Raw genomic sequence first — 22,612 nt, forward strand, 5'->3', positions numbered from 1 at the left:
CAGTGGTCACCACACTTGAGCTAAAGCCAGCTTCACTCTTCAGGCTACTCCCTCCAGCCAACTTGGACGCCACTGTCTTCTACCTCGTATATGTATGTGGATGCCATTGCCATAGCCATCGTTGGATTTGCAGTGTCCATCGTCATGTGAAGACTGGCAAATAAACATGTCTACCAGGTGGATGGCGACCAGGTAAAAACATCTGTCTTGTGTCATTATCTACATGGTGTCATTCTGCTACAATAAATATGTTCTTCTATGGAGGACAGATGAACTAGATTTATATGTCTTGATCGTAAAAAAAAACTTTGTGTCAGAGATGAATATATTTAAAGCAGCATTCATTCCAAAGTGTAAGTCGTACTACTTATGTGCACCAAATAATGCAAATTCTGAGGAGTGGAGTCCTCCCTCCCTCCCTCACCTCAGGATCAGGAATCCACCTAGCACTGTGAAGTTTGAGATGGGAAGTGCAAGGCTTCTATACCCCTAGAGATGGCTTTTTATATTTAGAGAAAACATGGTCAACTTCCCAAATATGTTTCCAGGACTATTGTGCCATAGGAAGACCTAGGTCTGTACTTAAACCTTAAGTCTATGATTCATCAGTCAAATTCCAGAGTATTCTCTTTGGAGCCCTTCTTTGTTTGTTTGTTTTGTTATGAAACATAGCCACAGATAAGATATTTGATCCAAACATGATGAGCAATATAATCATGTCCTGGCTTTTTCCCTGCCCTGTGCATTTCTAAGGAGAAATCTGAGGCTCAACATCTTTCTAAATTCAGTAATCACTAGAAATCCCCAGTCTATGAGGTGCTGCTCCCAGGAAGATATGGGCATTTGTTTGGTTCAAAGATCACAGTAGTTATGAAGCAAAATCTTTCTTTAAACAATAGAATTATTTTTTCCATTTGCTGCATTCTTTTTTGTTTTAAACCGTTACTCAAGTAGGGAAACATAAATTTAGGAACTAGGTTTTGGGTAGGAATCAAAGCACTTCAACACAATGACTACTAGTGGTTTTGTACAACCATAAAACATGTCCTAATTTTTAGCTGGAGCTCACACTAAAGAATTTCGTGTATGAGAAACACTAATGAGGAGACAGCTAGTTCTGACAAGGATGTTTCTTAAGTGGCCAGTCATGCTTTTTCTTCCTAAAGGCTAACATATAATTTCTGTGTTTTTTTCTCATGGAAAAGGAACTCATTGCCCTAGGACTGTGCATTTCCATTGGATGTCTCTTCCAAATGTTTGCATTTTCTTGCTCCATGTCTCAAAGCCTAGTTGAGGAGGAATCCTGAGGGAAGATTCAAGTATGTATACAATATGCCTATTTCTCCAGTGGTTTGGGTAGTGATTAAAAGTAAGATGCTTGACTCCATTCTGAACTCAAACCAAAATACTGCCTGCAGAACAATGCTCCAGTCAACTATGATGTAGAGAAAAGCATGATTGGTTGACGAGAATCACAAGGAACTGAACTGATAGGAGCTGCTTGCTGTTAATGGAGTTGGAATCACCTTGCCTTTCTTAAATTATTATTTAGAACTGATGATCTAGCACTTTCTGTGCTTAATAGGTTAACTATCTACTGCTTGAGCTCCACCTTCCTCCCTCCTGTATGCTGACAATATTGGAGGAAGGACTTGTTGGCTGGTTCTCTTGGAAGGTCAATCCTCCAAGGACTCAGTCCTCTGAATAGTTAGGTCCACAGGCAAGACTAGTGGCTCCATTACACCCCTGAACTAACTCCCAATTATTAGTAGTCATGGCAAAAATGGCCACCTACTCAGAATAGATGTGATCATCTCCCAGAAATATCCATTTATTAAATGTGGTGAGAAACCTTACAAATGACGTTAGAAACCATGTGCAATGTGGAAAAGAAAAACAGGTGCATGAACATTTTCAGGATAGGCCCAGATGGACGCTATTCTCAGGCATGCTCAGGCTACATAGCATGACTTCATGGCAAGTGGCGTAGTGATGGTTGTTCTGCCTCTCTACATGAGCTGCAGGAAGAATGGAAACTCGGGGACTGAATTACACAGGACAACTCCTGACAGGTCAAGATCCCTTCCTTCTGAAACTCTATCCCTTTAAATACCCCTCTTCTTCCTCCTGTCCCCTCCTGTCTTTTAGTATCCCTACTTCACTCCCAGGAAGGCAAGCACAGATCAGGGGTGATGAGCTAAAAAGATTTCCTTGAAACATAGATAAAACATAGAGCATAGCTCATGGCCCACCTACTTCTTTCCAAGCTGTCAGTGCTTTTCTTCACTTATGAAAGGAAGCACTTTCTTTGGGGTTCTATTGATGAGACAGGCAGCAGCAGCACAGTTTTCTAAAACAATTTCTAAGATTCTTCTTGAGTCTAGTCCAACCGTGCCTCTGTCATTTGTTGTGGACGTTTCTGTGTCCCAGGTGGATGTTTCTCCTGCTGTTCTGAGGTCAGATCGCTGCTCTCCTCTCTCTCTCCCTGAGGGCTTCCAGTTCAGACCAGATGGCTTCTGAACCTGGGGCAGCCCAGCTGATGTGCCTCTCCCCCTCTGGACTCCATGCCAATGTATTAGACAGTATGCATACAATAGAATCAGTTCTGTTGCTCACCTGCTTCTCCTGTTCAGGGGCTAGAATGGTGAGTTCCCTGGGTTGGTCCATGGGGAGTGACACTGCTGCTGTTGCTGCTGGAGAAGGGGGAGGCTGGCTGTCCTCAGTCTCCCACTCTGTGACAGTTATGCTGGGGCTCCAGAGGAGGCAGAGGAGACTCACAGACCTGGTACCCTTCCTGCCAGCCTCCTCCTCCTGCTGCTCAGCAGGCAGGCCGGCAGCAGGGTGGCGCACAGGAGCACTGGCTCTCCTGAAGGGCACATTTTGACAGGACAGGTGTGCACGGCAAGGGCAAGGCGGAAGCCCAGGAAGCAGGCAGCTGAGTGGGCTGATGAGATCTAGGCCCTGGTCTTGCTACTCCTGGAGATCCTGGCATGTCGCCATGGCACAATTAAAAGTTCTACTGACAGGGCTGCCTGCATCTCTTCTGAGTCAATTCCTAGGTATGATGTCATTATCTCAGGATTGCATGGTCTGGCTGATTCTGAACATTCTAGTTTGGGGTGGGGGAGGCTGCCTCAGTTTGCCTGAGCCAGGGGTGGTGTACCACTTACCACATTGAGTATCTCTTCTAAGGGTCAGCCATCATTAGACAGGCTCAGATGCCACTGATGTGGGGAAAAGTGTTTTCGTACTTTGATTTGCCACCGATAAGTGCTTTAAAACAAAACAAAAAGAAATTTAAAAAATCCTTATCTTGCTGCTCCTGGAGAATCCAGTCTGTTCTCGTGACAGCATTAACTATCCTCCTAGACAGGGCTGCGTGCACCTCCCATGAGTCAAATTTCAGGTAGCAGTCCATTATGTTTAGGATGCCAGGGCCTGGCTGCTCCTTGGCCATCTGGCTGGGGCTTTGTGAAGCTTCTCAGTTTGCCTGAGCCAGGGATGGCACATTGCTTGGCCCATGGAGGGTCTCCACTCAGGTCTGTAGCCTTTAAGTCAATCAAAAGTCTCATCGTCTGGAGAAAACCATGTCATTACCTTTCCCCACCCACTAGCACCTGTCTTTCTAGGATGTACCAAAACCTCCTTTGAAGGGTACATCACCCATCAATCACCACCTTTTTGTTTCCAGGCTGTGAATTCTCTTCCCCCTCACAAAGAAAATCCATTTTGGGGAACCTTCTCTGGTGGAGGCATGCAACAGCCTCAGTCTTCTGAAACAGTTGCCAATCCTCCTCTTCAGCCACTTCTAGTTCTTGCCTTGTTGGTGTGTTGGGGTGGTAACCAAAACAAGTGTGTTGACCAGAAGGGAAGGAGGTTTCTACAGCTGCTGGAGCCCAGGAAGGAAGCATGTTGCCTTTCTTCTCCACCTCTCTGTCAATGGTGGATGCTAATGCTGCTGTGGGAGCTGGAGGCAGCTTGCCATTCTCCTCCTTCTCCTCTCTGTACTCCGGTTAGGTTTGAAGCTTATTGAAAGGGGACATATCAGGTGTTCTCTTCCTCCTCCTCTGTGCCCCTGAGGCGATTTCCTTTGTTGCTCTGCCTGGGGCAGCTTGCTGCTCTCCTCTTCCTCTTTGCCCCTCCAATTGGCTTATGAACTTCTGGAATTGGTGCAGACAAGATTCTGTCCATCTGCCACTCAATGCCCCATGTCCTGTTGTTGTAAAGGATGCATGGGAGATGGACCTGCTGTCCTCCTGCCTCTCCTTTTCAGTGTTCTGGTCCTTTGAACCACTGGTTTGGCCCAAAGGGAGTGAGATGCTGCTGTTTCAGCTGGAGCTGCTGTTGGAGCTAGGGTAGTTTTGCTCTCAGTCTCCCGCTCTGTGCCCCTTATTCAGGGGCTCCAGAGGAGGTAGGGAAATACACAGGTGGGGTGCATTTCCTCCCACCCTCCTGCTTCTGCTGCTCTGCAGGTGAGAATGCACCAGAGTGACAAGCTGGAGCATGGTCTCTCTTTAGGGGAACACAACAAGAGCATGGAGTATAGGCCATGGAAAAGTCAGAGCCCCAGGGGTCAGGATCCTCACGAATCAGGTGACGTTGCACTCCCAGTCCTTCTGCTCCAGATGCATCAGATAAATTGTCATGGGGACATTAAATGTTCTTCCAGACAGGGGTACTGGAATCTCGGTCAAATCACCGGTGGCAGCAGGTTATATCCAGGATTTTAGACTCTGGCGCTTCCAGGACAATCTCGTGGTAAGGCTGCCTCAGTTTGCCTTAGTAAAGTGAGGCACATTACTTTCCCCAGCGAGGATCTCTGCTCATGATTGACAGCCATTAACTAGATCAAAAGGCACAGTAGCTCTGGGGGTGAACATTTCCTTATCTTCACCCTGCCCTCTAGCACCTGTCTTCTGAAGATGTATCCGGTCTTCCTCCTTAAGGACATGTCACACATTGACACCTGCTTGAAACCAGGCTGTCAGTGTTCTTCACCATTCAAAAGGGGGTACTGCCTTGTTCAGGTTCTTGTCTTGTGGCAGCATGCAAAGGCATCAGAACCTCCATCACCCTCCATCACTCTCTCTGTGCCCCTAGATGTTGTTGCTGCTGCTGGGCTTGGAGGTAGCATGCTGCTCTCCTCCTTCTCCTCTGTGAGCCTTCAAGAGTTTCTACTGTTCCTGGGATTAAGAGCAGCTTTATGGGCTGGGGTATAGCCTAGTGGCAAGAGTGCCTGCCTCGGATACACGAGGCCCTAGGTTCGATTCCCCAGCACCACATATGCAGAAAACGGCCAGAAGCGGCGCTGTGGCTCAAGTGGCAGAGTGCTAGCCTTGAGCAGGAAGAAGCCAGGGACAGTGCTCAGGCCCTGAGTCCAAGGCCCAGGACTGGCCAAAAAAAAAAAAAAAGAGCAGCTTTATGCTCCTGTTGCAGTGTAATTTGAAATACGAGTGTCTCATAACTTTCTGCTTGCTCTGCCCTTTGTTCAGTCCTCAGATCCATCTCCCAAGTAGCCAGATTTACAAGGGTGAGCAACAAGCACCTATCTGTTCCTAGCCCTGTCAAGAATCTCTTCACTTCCTCTGGAAAGATTAATTGAAAGGCTCAATAAAGCCATTGAGTTGTGAGCATACTTGGGTCTGTACCTGTTACTGGAGTTTGCCATGATATTGCAGACTTCCAGGCAGAGTTAGGATAACCAATAACCTCTTTGTCCTTCTAAAAAGGACAAACAGCTGGGTGCTGGGAGTTCACATCTGTAATCTTAGCTACTCACAAAGCTAAGATCTGGGGATGTTTGTCCTAAGCCAGCCCTAGTATCCGACTTTTATCTGGAAATAACTACCAATAAAGCCAGAAGTGGAGCTGTGACTCAGATGGTAGAGAACTAGCCTTTAGAAAACAGGCTTAAGGAGAGCACACAAAGGCTGAATCTAAGCTCCAGGACCTGCACAAAAGGAAAAAAAATCCATAACCATAAAACAGAACAAGAGCTCAGGGCTTCATCTGATGAGAGCATCTATTTTTTAGAAACACTGTTAATTGCTTCCTGGTGATGGAGATGGACTCACCTTTTTCTTTCCTTAAATTAGTGTTTAGAACTCAGCACTTTGCACTTGCTGTGCTTAATAGGCTAACCAACTGCTCAAGCTCCTCCTCCCTCCCTCCTGCATGTCTTAATAATAGATAAAAGACTGTGGGCTGCTTTTCTTGGAATGTCAATCCTTTAAGGAGTCAGTCCTCTGAATAGCTAAGATACAGGCAAGACTAGAGGCTCCATTACACTAAAGCTAACTCCTAGTACTCATGATGAAAATAAAGGACACAAACTCAGAATACACATAATCATCTCCCAGAAATACCAATGTATCAAGTTGGTGAGAAAACATAGGAATATTAGAAAACGTATTCCATGTAGAAAGTAAAAAGAAAGGAAAACAAGTCTGTGAAGTATGAATGTTCTTCGAGGTAGGAGCAGAGGGACGCTGATCTCCAGGCATGTTCAGGATGCATAGCATGTCTTTGAATCAGTAACACAGTGATGGTTTCTTTGCATTTCCACTAGAGCTGAAAGAAGAAAGGAAAGTCAGGGACTGAACCACACAGTGCTACCCCTGACAGGTGAACATTCCTTCCTTCTGAAATTCTATCCTTAACACATCCTTCTGCCTCACTCTGCCCCCTCCTTTCTCATAAGTACTGCAGGCTATCCAATTGCAACACTGGAGCTCCTGCCCCTCCTTTCCTTAAACCTCAACACCTCACCAGCCAACAAGCAACCACGGATCAGGAGTTGATGAGCAATAACAATCTCTCTGAAACATAGATGAAACAGAGCAGAGCTCAGGACCCACCTCCTTGTAGCCATGCTGTCAAAGCTATTCTCCACTCAAAGGATGAAACATTTGCTTCAGAATTCTCTTCACCATGAAGACAGCAGCAGCAAAAATTTCTACAACAATTGCCAATATACTTCTTGCACTATTCCAACACCTGCCAATCTCATAAGTTTCTGCAGCTGCGGATCCTCTGCCTCTGTGCCCCTGGTGGGTGTTTCTGCTGCAATTGGTTCTGAAGTCAGCTCACTGCTCTCCTCTGTCTTCCCTGGGCCCTTGCACTTCTGATCAGATGTTTCTGGATGAAGGGCAGCCGAGCTGATATCCCTCTCCAACTCTGTGCCCGATGTCCACGAATGACCTAGCAGGTGGTGGAGAGAATCAGCTGTGCTGCCCATGTGCTTCTCCTGCTCAGGGGCCAGGCAGGTCAGTTTACTGGGTTGGCCCATGGGGAGGGACCTTGTTGCTGCTTCTGGAGCAGGGGGAGGCTGGCTGTCCTCTGTCTCCTCCTCTGTGACAGTTATGCTAGGGCTCCAGGGAAGACGGGAGGCTCATGGACCTGGCATCCTTCCTGCCACCGTTCTCCTACTGCTGCTCAGCAGGCAGACCAGCAGCAGGATGGCACACAGGAGCAATAGCTCTCTTGAAGAGCACATTTCCACAGGATGGGTACGCAGGTAAGGGACAGGGCAGAGGCCCAGGATGGGGGCGTCTCATCAGTCGGGTCAGGTCTTGGCCCTGGTCTTGCTGCTCCTGTAGAATCTGGTATGTTGCCATTATACCATTCAAGTTTTAGCCAGACAGAGCTGCCCCCACCTCCCCTGAGTCAAATCCTGGGTAATTAGAAGTTGGTATTATGTGCAGAATGGCAGGTTCTGGCTGGTTATGAACCGTGTGGTTGGGGCTTGGTGAGGCTGCCTCAGTTTGCCTGAGCTGGGGGTGGCACGTCGTTTCCACATGGATGGATCTCATCTTGGGATTAGCTGACATTAGATAGGCTAAATGCCTCTAATTCCTGGGGAGAAACGTTTTCCTATTTTGACTTCCCAACTGAAATTTGTTTTGGTTTTTATTTTGTGAAACCCTGGTCTTGCTGCTCCTGGAGAATCCAGTCTGTTCCCATGGCAGCATGAAATATCCTCCCACACTGGGCTGCGTGCACCTCCCTTGGTCAAATCCCTTGTACAGCGATTATATCCAGGATGCCAGGGTCTGGCTGCTCCTTGACAGTCTGGCTGGTTTGTGTGAGGCTGCTTCCCTTTTCATGAGGCTGGATGGCGCATCACTTGCCTGATTGACAGTCTCCAGCCAGGATCCGTGCCCATCAAGTCAATCAAAAGTCTCACTGTCGGAAGAAAAACATTGCATTATCTTGACCTTTCCCCTTAGCATCTGTGTTTTCAGAATGGCCCATGACCAGCCCCCTTGTTTCCAGGCTGTCAATTCTCTTTCCCTCTCACAAGGAAGAAACATTTTGGGGTATCTTCTCTGGTGGAGGCATGCAACAGCCTCAGTCTTCTGAAACAGTTGCCAATCGTCGTCTTCAGCCACCTCCAGCTCCTGCCTTGCTGGTTATCTGGGCAGTGGTCAAACCAGTGTGTTGACCAAAGGGGATGGGGCTTTCTTCAGCTGCTGGAGCCCAGGAGGAGGCATGCTGCTTTTCATCTGCACTTCTCTGTCAGTGGTGGACCCTAATTCTGCTAGTGGGGCTGGAGGCAGTTTGCCATTGTCGTCCTCCTCCTCAGCCTCTCCAGTTGGGTGTTGATTCTGCTCCTATTCCCCTGTCTCCTATAGGTGGTTTCTATTGTTCCCAAGGAACCTAAGGGACACGTCAGGCTCTTCTCCTCTAGGCCCTTCTAGTGGGGTTTGAAAGCGTCTGGAACTGTGCCAGGTGAGGTCTGTCATCCTCCTACTTTGGGGCCCTAGAGGTAAACTACTCTATGGTCAGGGCTGAGGGCCAATTGTTGGGCTCCTCCTCTTGCTCCATGTCTCTTCAGTTGGGTTCTGAAGCTTCTGAAACTGGGGCAGGTGAGCTGCACTCTATCTCTCTGTCTGTGCCTCATGACCAGGTGTTATAGAGAATTTCAGGGAGAGAATCTGACCTGTTCCTGTTCTACCTCTACTGCTCAGTCAGGCCACTGGGTTGGCCCAAGGGAATTGAGATTGCTGTTGCTGCTGCTGCTGTTCTGGGAGCAGGTGGAAGCTTGCTGCCCTTTATCTCGTGTCTCTCCTGGGCAGGGGATCCATGGGGCAGGAGAGACACACAGACATGGTTTATTTCCTGCCAAATGCCTGCTTCTGCTGCTTGACAGACAGGCCAGCCTCAGAGTTACAAGCAGGATCACTGTCTCTCTTTAGGGAAACCACTGTGGAAGGATGGGGGTGCAGGCACGGTGCATGGTCGAGGCCCAGAGTGGGGAATCTCACAGGGCAGGAGAGGTTGGTCCTGTGGCTGGAGTGGCAGCATGAAACTTGTTTGTTGTGGTGGCATTAAAGTGCCTGCCAAATAGGGCTGCTTGCAGGTCCCCTGGGTCAAGTACCAGGTTGCAGCACATTATGTAAAGGAGGGTGGGTTCTGGCTGTTCCAGGACAGGCTGGCAGGGACTTTGTGAAGCTACCTGATTTTGCTGGAGCATCACTTGTCCCAGATATGTGACTTCTCATGTCAGCACTCGCTTAGTAAGTGAAAGTTCATGTCACTCTGGGAACACATTTCCTCATTTCGAATGTCCTCCCTAGCACCCCACCTTTGTTGAAGGCATGGTACCAATCTCCACTGAATTGCTCCAGGCTTTCAATGTTCGTTTGTTTTTCAAATACAGTGAGAAATCCCCTTTTGGGGTCGATCTTCTCTTGTAGAGGCATGCCACAACATCCCAGTCTTCTCAAACACTTGCCAATCAATCCCCTTAGACCAGTTCCACCCATGGCTTGGTCATTTGTTGAGCCTGTAGTCAATGCAGTGAGCTGATCAGATGGTGTGGAGGTTTCTGCAGTTCCTCTATCCCAGGGAGGAGGTGCGGTCGCCTCCATCTTAATCTCTGTGTTCTTATAGTACTTTTCAGCTTCTGTTAAATGGGAGGCAACTTGCTACTCTCCTTCTTCTCCTCTGTGCCCCTCTTCATGGATTCTGAAGCTTTGGACCTGGAGCTTGTGAGGTACTCTCCTTCTCCTCCTCATCCTCATGCTGCTGCTGCTGCTGCTGCTGCTGCTGCTGGTCTTCCTCCTCCTCCTTATCCTGTGCCCTTAGAGGAAATTTCCTATACTGCTGGACCTGAGGGCAACTTGCTGAGCTCCTCCCATTCTGTGTGTGCCTCTAGTTGGGCTCTGAACCTCTGGAATCAGGGCAGGTGGTGTTCTCCCTTTTCCCCTCTGTTCCTCCTCTCCAGGTGTTACAGAGGATGCATGATAGAGAATCAGTCCTGCTAACTTCCTTCATGTGCAGTTCAGTCACTTGATAGTTGTATTGCTACTGCTTCTGCTAGTCAAGTTGGAGGTTTGCTGCCCTCAGTCTTTCTTTGGCTCCACATGCAGGGCCTCCATCAGATGGATGAGAGACAGGTAGACATGGAGCATTTCTGCCACCTTCTTCCTTCTACTGTTCCAATGGCAGGCAAGCAGAAGGGGGACAAGCAGAAGTACTGACTGTCTTTATGGGAACATTGCAGGGGAACAGTAACACAGGCAATGATGGCTCACACTCAAGGAAGGGTGCCTTTCAAGACAGGGGAGGTCATGCCCCTCCTCATGCTGCAGGAGGAGATTCAGAGAAGTTGTCATGATGGCATTAAAGGTCCTGCCAGACAGGGGAGCCCTACCTCCCAAGTCAAATCCCAGGTTGCTACCCATTATGTCCATGATGCCAGGGCCTGACTGTTCCATGAAAGTCACCCTGGGCTTTGTGAGAATGCCTCAGTTTGCCTGAGCCATTGGTGGCACATCACTTGCCCCATCAGGGGTCTCTGCTTAGAATCAGCAGACATTAAGTAAGCCAGTATGCCTACTATCACTGTATAAATACACCCCCTTATCCTGCCCCTGCCCCTAGTGCACTAGTCTTTTCACAATGTTCCAAAACCTGCTTAAAGTGAACATTGCCCTTTGCCTCCTACTCACAATGAAGCACCCCTTTGTTTGGGGGATTTTCTCTTGTTGAGGCATACAATAGTATCAGTCTTCTGAAACAGTTGCCTATGCTCCTCTTCAGCCATTTCAGGCCCTTGCCTTGGTCCTTGGGGTTGACAAGGTGGGATGAAGGAAGCATGCTGCTTTATATCTCTGGCTTTAAAGGTCCCTGGTGTCCTTGGCTGTTGATACTAGAGACAGCTTGGTGCTCTCTTCCTTCTCCTCTGTGTCCCTCCAGTCGGATTCTTAAGGTTCGGTACCTAGGGCAGGTGAGGTGCTGTTTTCTCCTCCTCCTTGTTGCTCCCAGTAGTGACTTGCCATATTGCTTTCATTGAGTATGTCTTTTTGCCATATCCCCTAGTCTCAGCCACTTTCACAGAGTTTACAAACAGAGCATCATTGACTTTCTGAGATACCTTCTTCTTTGCACTCACTCTCCTTTGTTCTGGACTTCAGTTTTTGAACTCCCAAGACAAGAATCTGAGAAGGCTCCTGTGATAGGGAGTCACAGTGGAGCTACAGCAGTGGCAGGATCTGCCCATGGCTGAGCTGCACCACAGAGCAGGAACTGTCTGCTGCTGAACTGCAACACAAAGCAGGTGTTGCCTACTACAGGGCTGCAACACTAGGGGCATCTCTGCTGGCCATGAAGCCAGAAGGAACATGACATCAGAAGGAAAACATGCACATGCAACTTCAGCAATGTTACATACACAAGACACATCTGTAACCTTCCATCATATTTAATAGTTACCACAAGCTCTGTAGATGGTGGTTATTTTTTGTTAAATTCTATGTAAGAATTTTAGTGTTTTACAATGGAATTTTATGCCTCTATCAGAAAGAATGGCATTGTCCCATTTGTAAGGAAGTGGAAGGACTTGGAAAAAATTATACTAAGTGAAGTGAGCCAGACCCAAAGAAACATGGACTCTACGGTTTCCCTAGGGAATAATTAGCACAGGTTTAGGCTAGTCACAGCAGAGGATCACAAGAGCCTAATAGCTATGCCCTTATGAATGCATAAGATGATACTAAGTGAAATGAACTCCATATTATGGAAACGACTGTTATATCATTGTTAATTACTTTCAACATGCCATGTGAAACCGTAGCTTCTATTGTTGATGATCCTCTTGTATCCCCTTCCTGTGGTTGTACCTGCACTATCACTGTATCTTATCTGAGTACAATGGAAACTGTATATACTGGTATTAGAACTAGGAAAGTGAAAGGGAATACCAAAATCGAGAGACAGGATTAAACGACAAACGACTACAAAAGCAATACTTGGAAAACTGTTTGGTGTAAACCAACTGAATAACTCATGGGGGGAGAGTGAAAAGGGGAGGAGGGAGGAGGGAATGAGGGAGGAGGTAATAAACAGTACAAGAAATGTATCCAATGCCTAACGTATGAAACTGTAACCTCTCTGTACATCGCTTTGACAATAAATAAGAAAAGAAAGAACTTTAGTGTTTTAAACCTTATGAACATAAGTTTTTGCTATTAAATTTTTATTAAAATTTGCCTTGTTTCAAAAGTTTGCCTTGTATCAAAAGTACATTGTTTAAATATTGGCCTTGTATATATAATTTTGTTAAATTAAATAAATTATATAGTATGTTCTGCTTTCCTAAAGTACAAGTTGTCTATTTGCTAGACCTCTTCTCTTCCATTCCTATGCCACTAGTTTTAATTTCAGTATATGTTGCTCAATAGAAGCCATGAAAGCAGTCATTTCTGACTTTGTCATAACACTGGAAGTCAACACAGTTCTTTTACATTAAGTAGGATGTCAGCTGTAAATGAAATGTCAGCAGGAAAATGTAAATGAAAATTTAAATTGGCACTGTCATAATAAATTCCCTTTTTATTCTAACTTGGCTTTGAATTTATTAATTTGTTACTAATATAGTAAAGAAAAGCAAGGAGAGTAGTGTAAAACAACAACAACAACAAAACCAGCAGTTATTGCAGGGCACTGGTGACTCATACCTGTAATCCTAGCTTTTTAGAATGCTGAGATCATAGGTTAGTGGTTCCTAACCAGACAGGCAGAAAGTTTGTGAGAATATGCAATTAAAAACACACACAAGAACTTTTATGTTGCACAGTTTGCAGGTCTTTTTTTTTCTTTTCCTTTGAGTTATTGCCTTTTATTGCTCTTTCATTTCTGTACTCTTTACTTTTCATGTGGATTTGTCTGGTTTGGGAAGACAAAGGGGAAACATAGAAACAATGGGACACAAACCAATTTAGCAATGATACTCAGGAAACACTGTGTTGAAAATGAACTGAACAACTTGAGGGTATCTGGAGGGAAAAATTGGACAAAAGAGGGAGGGAGGTAACACTGTTCAAAAAGAAATGTACTCATCATGTGATTTGTATAACTGTAGCCCTCTGTACACCACTTTTTCAATAAAATTTTATTTTTTAAACATCATCTCTTCTGTGAGATTCATCAGCTTCATTCCTCCTAAACCACTGGTTATATGCCACAGTTTCAACCATAGAAGAGATTCACTGTAGACTTGTATGCTAGCCAATTTCACTGAATTTCCCCATTCACATTCCCTTCTTAATAACAAAGTCCTGTAGTTCTCAGTGCTAACCTCTCCTCTCCAGCATGCTGAGTATTTCTGATACATGACATGGACAATCCATGGAAAGACCTCTGATATTTTTAAGGTATGTATAAATGGAATGGAATTTGACACAAATCTTACCTAGAAATTAGTTTCTATAAACAAAATTTGTTTTAAATATTAAAGCATTGAACAGTGTCCTGCCCTTTTTCAAAATCATTTCTTCTGAAATTGATACCTTTGAATGGTGTACTGCCTGCCTGTTTTTTTTTTTTTAAACCAAAGTGACCCTGGTAACATTTCAACCATCTGAATCATCAAAAGTACAGAGCAAGAATCTAGAAATGAGAAAACATTCCAAAATTAAATATTAAAATATCTTCTAAAGTAAAGCATTTCAAAATTCTTAGTTGTATTATCCCATTCATAACAGTTTATCTTTGTATTTATTTAGTGTTTATATTCTTATTGAACTATTGATTTAATCAGGGTCTTGCTTACCTTCAAATTATGGGCTCAAGTATCTATCCCAACCTCTTCAACTCCCATGAAGGTCAATTCTATCTATGGACTACCAAGTTTTAAGATTATTTGTATGATAAGATTAGCAATATATAGTGCCTAGGTATCACTCTTTTCAATGATAATAGAGTTAGAATTCAGGGCCTTCTGATTGCTACACAGATGCCCTTCCCCTTAGACCACACTGATTGACCCATAGTTTTTCTCTCCAGCATGAATTCTTTCATGACTCTGAAGGTAAGCTAGTTGAGTGAAGACTTTCTTACAGACAAAACAGATAAAGAAGAGAGAGAGAGCGAGAGAGAGAGAGAGAGAGAGAGAGAGAAAGTTAGCAGAAAGACAAAATGAAGCAAAGGCAGAAAGAAAAAAGACTAAGTTAGATGGTAATAAATGCTATTGAAAATACTGAATTCACATATATCAATATAGAATTTATCAATATAAGATATACATTTAATGGTCAAAAAACTTCATGTGAAGCAGTGGTAGTAAGTATAGAGCACAGGCAATGGCGGAGAAAGTTCTGGACTCTCCAGTGGCCAGTGCAGAGCCCCTGAGGCAGGTGTGCCTGGCAGCCAGGACCCTTTGGTTGAGACAGAGTAACCATGAGTGGTGGTCAGGAAAGGAAGCAGTCGTCCGGGGCATCGTCCAAGAATCACAGAATCCCTTCTAGCGGCACTGAAAGGGTTCTTTAAAGTGAAGAGGAGGTTCTTGTAGGTTTGTCAGAATAATGGCAGCCATTTGTGCCCCAAAACTTTGCTGTGTCCACCTCATCATTGTTCCCATGAGCTTCCTTCCCCCATAAAGCCATCCTCTCTTAACTACTGTTGCAGTTCCACCTGCCCAGGCTGGAATCTAAGAGACTGGCCCCTCCCTTCTCTCCTTTCTTCTCACCCCAAAGACAATGTTGGCCTGTCCCAAGTCATGTTTAAAGAATGTGCTCCTGATTGCTAAAGATTACAAACCAGAACCAACAATCTAAAGATAGCTCTTAATATATTTACACAAAATCTAGTATCTACTGTCATCTAGTATCTACTGTTACCCCAGTGAAACAGCATCGTCCAGGCCAGCCTGACAATAAAGCAAGGCCAACACAAAAGGACACTGGCCAATTGTCTCAAGTGGTACATCTCACCTAGCCTGTTCAAGGTCTGAGTTTAAAGCACAGTACCATAAAACAGAATTTTTAATGCCAAAAATTCTACTATCGCCTGGTATTACAGTAACATACTGGTTTGCTAGTGTTGCCTTAGTGTTTGGTTAGATGGCACATTGTTTTGTTAAGAAACGGTAGTGGATAAAAGGTGAACCAATGCAACAGCAATACAGGACAACATGGTAGAAATTAATTGTACAACTGGGGTGTAAGGGTATTATGGAAGAAGGAAAGTAGGAAAAAATGAGGGAGGAAGCAACAAGTTTGACAAGAAATGTCACTACCTTACTTATGTAACTGTAACCCCTCTGTACATCACCTTGAAAATAAAAAAAAAATTTTTTTAAGAATCCATAGTGGATGATAAATGCCAGTGGTTCACACCTATAATCCTAGCTACTGAGGAGGCTGAGCCCCTGACATCAAGTCCCAATACTGGAAAAGAAGATGAAAAAACAGTCAAAACTACTATCTTTTGGGCTGCTGAGTGGCAAACATAATTCTAGACCTTGAAATTCGAATTCATTTAGATAGTTGTTCCCTAGGTTGTTAAAGATGATCAGATTACTCTCTAAGCTTATACAAGTTGGAAATAGAATATCAACCCATAATCAAGACATAAGTGCTATACATAGTTATAATTTGCTATGTTATTTTCATTTAAAGAACTTGCTGTATACAACTTTGGGCCCAAACTAAATATTTCTAAAATTACAATGTGTGCACACATCACTTAGGGGAGGGGGGGCTGGGTGAGATTCAGCATAAAAATTGAAATCATACATTTTTTTGTGTGTTATCTTTTCTATGTCTTTTGCAATCTGTACAGGAATGGTTTGATGGTGAATCACTTCATCCTAGCAAAGAAAAACAATCATGTTAAGTTATATAATCTTGGACCAGAAGCAATTAAGTCAAGCAAAGTAATTAGGAAAAAGGAAGTACAATATATAGAATTCTTACTAGCTGTCCTGTATGAATTAAATATCTAAATTCAATTATTTTTTCAATTACTCACTAATCACATAGACCCTGTAAGAAAATTAATATTTTAAGTAGCTGAGTGTACCAGCTACAATTGTTGCTATGCAAAGATTGCCTTCACTGGGGTGCCTCTTCCCATACATGCTGCTGGGGACAGGAAGCTATTGCCCTCTCCATTGGATTGACATGGGCTGAGAAGAGCACCTTCTTAAGGGAATAGGCAAAAAGATGGAGAAAGCAGGGAGCAGGTGTGATCAATGACTGACTGGTAATGTAACAGTCTATCCTACTGGCTCTGGGAGACAGCTTTCATAGAGCAATTCAAGATCTAGGAATGTCTTTGGTGTTCAGTTGAGACTAGAGTTTTCTTTACATGTGTATCATATTTTGGTCCAGCTTCTTCCCAACCTCTTTTTTCCTGCCCTCAGTTTCTGGTAGGAATCTTCCAAGAGCTCTACCTCAATTACTGAGTGTCTTAGGTTCTGACTCCAAGAAACCCTGCTTAAGGCTCTTCTAGGAGAAGTTAAATCATAGTCCCATAGCTAGTAAATGGCAAGGCTAAGGTCAGAAGCTAAGTTTGTCTATCTTTACTTTCCACCATGCTCTGTGGAATCATGGAAGACTCTGCATAAATTCCATGGCAAGGATTTTGGAAAAGTCCTCCTTTCCTGCCTGAGGATTTTACTAGACTGAAGCTAGCATGCAGGCTGAATTCAATATAGCATTATGTTAGTATAGGATGTTTCTCTGTGGGATCTTGCTCAAGCCTGAAACAAATCCAAGTTCTGTGAGCTTGAAACTTGTGCAATTTAGGAGTTTCTCTCAAGAAAAAGAGTTAAGAAGTTACAAACACAGAATTAGGAATGGATGCTTGGAAGAGTGAGGGACCTGAAGCATAAGCCTCACTGAGTTCTTGGTAAACCTATGATCCCAACAGCAGCTGCACACACATTGACCAACTACTCCAAGACTTAAGGGAAAAAAATACCAGAGTATAAAGTAATTACCCCCTAAGCCAATCATTTCCTGATGTCATGTCGTAAAACAATTCTATGTTATTTGTTTTGAGAGTTATATATTCTTCAAGATTAAAATGAATTTTAATTCGGTGTCTCCTGTAGCATAAATAGAGTCTCCTTATCCCTTTTATGATAAAAGGAAGTATAGTGAAATAATCAAGCAGGGAAGGACAAAGTAATACAAATATTCACAACCAGTTAGGGTATTTGGTTGCATTTCAAGGAAACACTTGTGTTTCTGACACTCCTAATACTGAAAAATATTTTGGGGAAAGGAGAGTATAGAGAGGCTTATTCCCCAAGCTCAGGGCCTCGACTTAGAATAATACTATCAAACATACTAAAGTCTTGTGAATTCCCAGAATTTAGGTTGAGTTTAACAGAATCCATCCCAATTTATAGCATTTCTGCTTGTGTGACAATGCCACCCACCTCTGTCAAGTCTAACATTGATGCCTATTTATTTTTATTTCCATTCATGCTCAATGTTAAATATTTGTTAGTAGTTGGGTAACAGACCTTCAAAGCAAGCTGATAGTCTACCAATTCTTGAAATTGGAGCTCTTTTTTCTCCTTTACTAATTGCTTTTGTTTAGTTGTTAAATCCTCCCATAAGTTTGTTTGTTTTTTGTTTTTGTTTTGTTGGGTTTTTTACCCTTCTTGGGCCTTGGACTCAGAGTCTGAGCACTGTCCTAGCTTCTTTGTGCTCAAGTCTAGCACTCTGCCACTTGAGCGACAGCGCTACTTCTGGCCATTTTCTATATATGTGGTGCTGGGGAATCGAAACCAGGGCTTCATGTATGAGGCAAGCACTCTTTGCCACTAGCCCAAATCCCCAGCCCCCGTCCTGTAAGTTTTTAACCTCAATTTCTTCTGCATTGCTTCCTTACGCTATTCTTTAGTACCTTCTCTCAAACTTCTCATTTTCTTTTGTTTCCTTTAAAAATCATAAAAATAGCCAGATGGAAAAACATTTATCTACCTAAAAACCGAACCAAACATCACTCACTTACTACTTTGACTGTATTTATTTTGAGGCTCATGAATGATTTATCACAGTTAGATGCAATTTAATTTTGGTATGTTCAGTAAGGGCATGCTTAATAAAACATTTTTACAATAGATTTTAAGTAATTTTAAAACTACTGTTTCATATTTAAGTACTTTCAAGTTAATTTTTATTACATACCAAAACCAATAAAAATAAATTTCTATTCTTTTTCTATTTTTTTTATAGTTTTGTGACTTGAGAAATCAGTTGCAAATAATCTTTGAATATTTGGCTTTTGGTTAACCTGAGTCACACACAGCACTAAAGATAAGGGGATTCATATCTGGGATGACCAACTTCCCACCCCTTCATACTTCAATTTTTCATACAAATATTACATTTCTAGCTTCTGCACATTGTCCCCAAATACCCTCTGGCTAAGACTAATAGGAGATCATATTTTCATATCTTATTAATAGGTAATCTTGACTTATGGGATAGAAACCTTATATTCAGAAAGGTTAAAATGTACTAACTAGCTGAATCTAATGAACCTGCTCAGGGCATTTTGCCCAGCTCCCTCCTTCTACAGTTGCTAGAAAAGAGTAAAATTAATTAACTACTGTTATGCTTGAATGGGAAATGTTCTTCACAGGCTCAAGTGTCCTACCCTTGGATGCCAGCTGAACGTGCTATTTGGAGAGATTCTTGAAACTTTAGAAAGTAGGACCTAGCTATGGAATGCAGTTACTAAGAACATGACTTTGAAGGTTACACCAGCTCCTAATCCTTCCTTCCCTACTGCCTCCTGTCCTTAATGAGATGAATATCTTCCTCCTCTACTGTTCCTTCGTCATGATGTTTTGCCTCACCATCATCTCAGAATCAATGGAGCCAAGTAAACATAGATTTAACCCTTGAAAACCATGACTCAAAAGATATCTCTTTCCTTGAAAAAGTTGTTCCCTCCAGCATTTGGTCACACCTCTGAGAAAAGTTACTAGCATACCAACAATCTGGAATAAGGTTCAAAAAACTTTTTTTCTCTCCTGTAAAGTGTTGTAACTGGAGATTAGAGGTACTTACATAGATAGCATTTACATAATAGTACTTTATTAAATGTTAAACAAGTTTTGAGGACTGGCCTTAAGTTCAACCATAAGCAACATAATTTTGAAATGTAATCAACAAGAAAGGAGAAACAATACAAAGTATAAGACTCTAGAATAAGTACAATGTGCCTTTGTGCTGCTCTTCTTCCCATTAAAAGGGAAGGCCACTCTTCCCTAGACATAACCATGTGCATTGCTTTAACTAATGAATGTTATAAAGTTGATTTAAATAGGGGCTTGAAAAAGTTACTGCATGTCAGGATTTGCCCTCTCTTGAACTAGAAGCCCTTCCAATATCACATGACTAACTGACATGTGACCTCTGACCTGCCTGACTGCCACATGGCTGACATGCAAATGAACCAATCAGGACCTCCCAGTTCCAAATGAACCAGTACAGCCCAGAAGAACTGAGAACCATAGAAGAAGTGATTGTTTTACCCCATTAAGTTTTGAGATGCTCTACTTTTTAAAAATTAATTAATTTATTTATTGTAAAAGTGATGAACAGAGGGGTTACAGAGGGGTTCATACATAAGGCAGTGAGTATATTTCTTATCAAACTTGTTAACTCTACCCTCATTTTTCTCCCACATTCCCCCCTCTCCCCCGAGTTGTACAGTTGGTTTACAGCATATAGTTTTTTTTTTAAGCTTACATAAGATTTATTTTATTTTCATGTTCATTTTTATTTATTTCAGAGTTCCCTACCTGTCCCGGGTGTGAAAATATGTAAACATGTACTTTCTATTACCTCATGTATCGTTTACAGAGTCCTAGTAGCCCATAATTATATCCAGTGTTTTTTAACTGTATTATTCTTATACTTTCCTGGTACTGGGGATCGAACCCAAGTGTTAGGTAACCATTTTTACAGCATATAGTTTTAGAAGTATTGCTGTTATTGGTTCACCTTTTATCCTTTGTCTCTCCATTTTGATATTCCACTTCCCTTCCTTAATTCCAATAAACTTATGTACAATACCAGGAGTACCAAAATCACTTACAGTGACATCAGGTGTAAAACCGATGCTCTACTTTTTAAGAGATAGAAAATTGGTACATCTTCGTTATTCAATATTCTTGTAATAACTTGGGCTGTTCTCAAGAGCTATGTGAATAATAGCTATAATAAAAGTAGTTTTTAAGTGGCAACCACAGAAACTTATTTTCTTCTGGAAACAAAGCTGATATGTCTAGATGAACATAGCCAATATTATATGCTAACTAACCCGACCTTGTAATAGGTACCACTTATATTTTATTCAGAAGCTTTGTGGATACTCCTTTCAGTATTACCAATAGTTATGAATTCTTGGTCTTTTGTCTGTCACAATGAAGATGTTTATTTTTTAAATAGATTTTTGGATCCTGGTTCTGAGTCTCGGTGGTTATGGTGCAGACATGGCAAACTAGAAGTATACCATGACCAACCAATCCCAAAGATGATCCCAAAATGGTATTGAGAACCCCAATTACAAAGAAGCACTAGGATTGGTGTTGAAGAATTTTCATGAAAGTGAAAGAAGAAAGAAGCTTATGGACTGTTTTAAAACTCTCCCAGACTGTGGTGCAGGATAAAACTGCAGAACCAGCAATAAAAAGGATGACACCAAAGTTAAAGAAACACAAGGCGGGAAAGTCAAATGGAGAGTAAAACTGAAGTCTGAGAAAATTCCAGGAAAATGTAAGAATTTTGGAAACTCTACGGCATCACCACAGAGTTACAACATAGAAAATCAACAAGTGAGGACTAGGATACATAGAGTAACAATGACATATATAGTGAGGAACAGGAAAACAACTTTGCCAAAGAACTTAAGCAGTATATACAACTTAAAGAAATGGCAAATGCTGCTCTGACTGTGCCATCTCCTGAAGAATCTAGGAAGAAAGAGGGAACAAAAGGTCCACAGAAGGCTGCTAAACAAAACAATAAAAATCTTAAAGCTGTTCATAGGAACAACAAACAAAAGAAAATGAAGCACAAATGGCCAAGCACTGGAAACAAAGGATCTGATACCTTACCAAAGAACAGGGGTATGCCCAAGGAGGATGGAGAACCTCAAGAGAAGCAGCAGCATATAAGAATGAGTCAGGAATTCATCAACCAGCACACAGTGGAACATCAGGGAATACATATTTGTAAATACTTCCTTGAAAGGAAATGTATTTAGGGAGACCAGTATAAATTTGATCATAATGCAGAGAAAGGAGAAGAAAAAAGAAATGTGTAAGTTTTATGTACAAGGGTATTGTACTAGAGGTGAAAACTGCCTGTATTTGCATAATGAATACCCTTGCAAGTTTTATCATACAGGTGCAAAATGTTATCAAGGAGAATACTGTAAATTTTCCCATGCTCCATTGGCTGCTGAAACACAAGAGCTATTAGCGAAAGTTTTGGATACTGAAAAGAAGTCAGATAAATAGACAAGAAAGCTTTGTATAGATGAAGAGGGCTTATGCCTATGCCTGTTCGACACTGGTCAAGACTGGTGATTTTGACTAGATTACAAGAATCAAAGCACCTTCATTTCATTGTGGTGGTGTGCAGAGGGCAGGTCTTGGGCTCACATGAAGAGCTTGGTCTTCACTGGAATGTCTCAGCTGTTGGGACAGGAGAGGAGCATAAATGGCAGATAGGCCGGCTAAAGGGAAATGTTGGATAAGAAACTACAGAAGTCTCTTCTGATGGAGAGGTCTCAAAATAGGAAGCAAAGTTAGTCTGCATAAGGAAGGGTAAAGAGTTGAATGGGGATTGGAGATGGAAATGTATGGGAAGATATTGGGGTAATATAAAATAGGACTCTACATGTTATTAAGTACTTTTTTACATGTGTTTTTAATGATGGTTCACTATTCCATTTATGATTCAAAATATCCCAATTTTTTTAAAATCAGTTTCCCCTTGGGCATTTGTTTCCAGTTTCTTACTATTATACATAAAGTGGAGTAAGATTTTTCACTGTACAAAAAAAGAAAGAGAGATTTGAACCCAGCTATATTTAATGAATTCTAAGTAATCTAATACTTACTCCTGGCTTGGGTATCTTCTCAAATTCCTTTAGTATGAGGCTCTTTTCTTCCTTTAAGCTGTCAACAACAACAAAATCAAATCAAGTTTGGCAAAATGCAAGAGAATACCTACTTTCTATTTTATCTTTTACGTGTCACTACCAGGCTTGTCTGCGGGTGTACTGGGCTCATCCTTTATGATAGCATCTGACTCCCACAAGCTCCACTCCTGTTCTTCCTCCTCGTTAGCAT

The 22,612-nt window shown here is 42.7% G+C and overlaps 1 long non-coding RNA gene and 1 pseudogene across 1 annotated transcript; one reads left to right on the forward strand and one right to left on the reverse strand.

The window, feature by feature from the left end:
* Positions 1 to 6,347: 6,347 nt before the first annotated feature.
* Positions 6,348 to 7,163, reverse strand: LOC125346938. Its single transcript, XR_007210070.1, has 2 exons — positions 6,858 to 7,163; positions 6,348 to 6,570 (listed from the first exon to the last, which is right to left on the reverse strand). It is a non-coding gene; the product is annotated as an uncharacterized LOC125346938 (long non-coding RNA).
* A 2,751-nt stretch (positions 7,164 to 9,914) lies between these two features.
* LOC125345240 lies at positions 9,915 to 21,993 on the forward strand (annotated as a pseudogene).
* Positions 21,994 to 22,612: the final 619 nt, after the last annotated feature.

Source organism: Perognathus longimembris, chromosome 2 (assembly GCF_023159225.1).
Source record: "Perognathus longimembris pacificus isolate PPM17 chromosome 2, ASM2315922v1, whole genome shotgun sequence".
NCBI classification, from domain to species: Eukaryota; Metazoa; Chordata; class Mammalia; order Rodentia; family Heteromyidae; genus Perognathus; species Perognathus longimembris.